We start from the raw sequence: 3066 nt of genomic DNA, 5'->3' as shown, positions 1-3066 counted from the left end.
ATGAAAAAACAAATCATGTAAAACTAATTTGAGCAGCTCTGAGTGAATCTCCTGTGAGTCAACCCGGGGCTGAACTGGGACTAATTTATATTCGGCTCTCACATGATACCAGTTGACTGAATGTTAGTCAGCCTATCGATTGATTCAACAGTCTGTAAGTTCATGCCAGGAACGCATCCTGATCTGGTCCCGTATACACACTGGAAGTCATTAAGACTCAATTAGCCACGAGGCCCCGGGGCAGAGGAGGGAAACAAGAAACCACAAGTGAGGAAGAGAAGAATCTGTTCTGCCCTCTGGGAAAAACACAATGTCGAACAGTGGTCAGCTGCGGGTGAGGAGGGCATGTGACTTAAGTGTCACTGTGACATCCTGCACAGGTGGGGACGGTCAAAACTAATACAGGTAATAACACACATATGAACAATGGGGGTGCAGTGGTGAGCATTGTTGCCTCACAGCAAGAGGGTTGCTGGTTCAAACCAGGAGTTTGGATCCGGGTTTCTCCCACAGTCAAAAGACATGCAGGTTAATTGGTGAGTGTGAATAGTTGTCTGTCTCTACGTGTCAGCCCTGTGATAGTCAGGTGACCTGTCCAGGGTCCTCTCGCCCAATGTCAGCTGGGATAGGCTCCAGCCCCCCCATGACCCCTAACGGGATAAGCAGTTACTGAAAATGACTGAACAATGGGTCTGTTTGCCATCTGGTGTAGATAAACTATAATGAATACAATGAGGCTGAAAGTCAAAGATTCGAATCATCAGTCTATAATTCTTCAAGTCAAACCGTCATTTATTGGTTAGTGGTTAATTAATCAGTGTGCAGTGTACTTGTGGGGGACACTGCAGTCCCCAGAAGCAGCTGCAGAGTCAGAGCTCCTCGCTGTCACGCTGCTCTTTCAGATAAAATCATTACACTACGTGAAGTCATGCAGTCCGCTTGCTGAAGATGTCTGCGATGGGTTCAGGCAGCTGCGAACCCGGACCTAGGATCACGCCTAGTTTCCATACAGTTTTGTTTTGTGTGTAAATTTCCGCATAGTATACAGAGTACTTTCCCTACTGTTCAACACAAGGAAATGCATCTTTTTACTGATGTATAGAAACCGCAGAAATGTTTTTGTCACAAGTCTTGTGGAATGAGCATACAAAGACAACAACAGGATGACGACCAATAAGCGAGGACATTGACCCGTCAGGTGTGACCCCAGTTTTGTAAAATATTTTGTTAAAAGACGTATGATTCACTCTGCATGCACTTTCTAAGTTGCACAGTTAGCATGCTACCACTGTTAGCTCGCTAAACATGCCAACAAATTTTTCACTTTGAAAAAATATATAAAAAGAGCTGTATTATATTCATCAATCTGTTAGCGAATTCATTTTTATGCTGACCTCCTGTGGCACAGTGCATACAGTCTGTCTGATGTCTGCTGCAAAGGTAAAACATTTTGCAATGCAGCCTACTCTAGGCAAATTCCGGACTGAAAAAACAAAGAGAGCAGTTTCGCAAACACAGAGATCACTGAGGTTTTCATAGGAATGAATGGACTTCCAGTTAAGTGACACAAAGCTATGTGGAAACAAGGCCTGAGTCTGAACGAGATGGAGGTAGCTGCTTGCAGACAGAGAGGCTTTGCCCCAGCTAGGCAACCAGAAAGGGAGCTCAGCCTTGCATCAAATGTTTCCCAGTGGCCACATGTGGTATTGCATCAGAAAAAAAATTCCCTGCGGCCCAAAAAGCATTTTCCCCATAGGCCACCATATAAGAGACATCTGTACAGGGGAGCAACTCCACTGGATTGACTAGGCGCCATCTTGGGGTCCAGTATCTAGTTATTATTAAAATCTATGCTGTGCCCAGTCAGGCTCCAAGAAAACGTTATCCTCTGTCTTCTGCTTAGAGGTGGTGAATTTAGATTTAGATTTATAATTTAGTGGAGAATTGTCGGCAAAAACGTGCATGTTTCCGATCCATCTTTAGCGCAGTTAACATGTATTAGCTCGAAGGACTGACTTGACATGTTAACTTTATTGTGCGAACATTGCTGTCACCCTGAACATTGGACTGAACCCCAAAAATCTGGCAGTTCAACAAAGTGCTGCTTGATAGTCTGTATGAAAAAGAGGAAAGAATAGTTGAATATTCATGTTCAACAGCCAAATCCGAAAATTTTGAGTCAGGTACAGCCTTATAATACAAACCATTACTCAACACAACATACTGCATGAGGGGCAAACACAAGCAAGATAAGCAGTAGCACTGTTACAGCAGACATAAAAAATATGGTTTAAAAGTATACACAGGTAAGAGGTAATGAAAGAGAATGCATACATCTCTGCCTCTATACACACACACACACACACACAAACACACACCCCTTGCACTGACCTCCTGGAAATCTGACCCTTCTCCTCCTGACATTGAAGGTGTTAATGAGCGTGAGTGTTCAAAATATGGAAATTAGACCTCCGACAACACGCAGCAGAACTGGCCAGACAGGTCACGACCTCCTGCCACCACACAAGCACACATCTGTCACTGTGACCTCTGACCTCTCACATAGTTAAATGTTTCATCAGGGTGCCGAGGCAGGAGAACAACCCCGCTGACTTCCCTGCACCTCTCCTCACTTGCCTCTAGCAGCATTTCTGCAGCTCTTCAGTCGAGACGAGTCGCGTTTGTTCTTTTTGATTTTCATCTCAAGCTGATGTCTTTAACTGCTGAGACAACAGTGTTTCCACTCAGAGATTTTATCTGAACTCGTTGCCCAAAATGTAGGTCACTCCTGAAAGGGCCGGATGTTTGACTGAAGGATAAACCAGTTGTTTGACTTAGAGCGGGGTGAGCAAAGCGAGACGGAGCAGTCAAAGCAGTTTTGTTTGGCGCCATCTGGTGGTCGGCTACAAGCATCATGTTTATCCGGTTGCAGTTTCAGTTATTTCAAGTCTGTATCTGACTAATAAAGCCAGAGTTCACATCAAAATCTCAAATAAGAATCATACATTTCTGGACTCAAGAAATTCCTCAATCAAAAGCAATACAATAAACAAAAACAAAATATAT

Source organism: Epinephelus moara, chromosome 5 (genome assembly GCF_006386435.1).
Source record: "Epinephelus moara isolate mb chromosome 5, YSFRI_EMoa_1.0, whole genome shotgun sequence".
Lineage (NCBI taxonomy): Eukaryota > Metazoa > Chordata > Actinopteri > Perciformes > Serranidae > Epinephelus > Epinephelus moara.
This window is presented reverse-complemented; position numbering follows the sequence as displayed.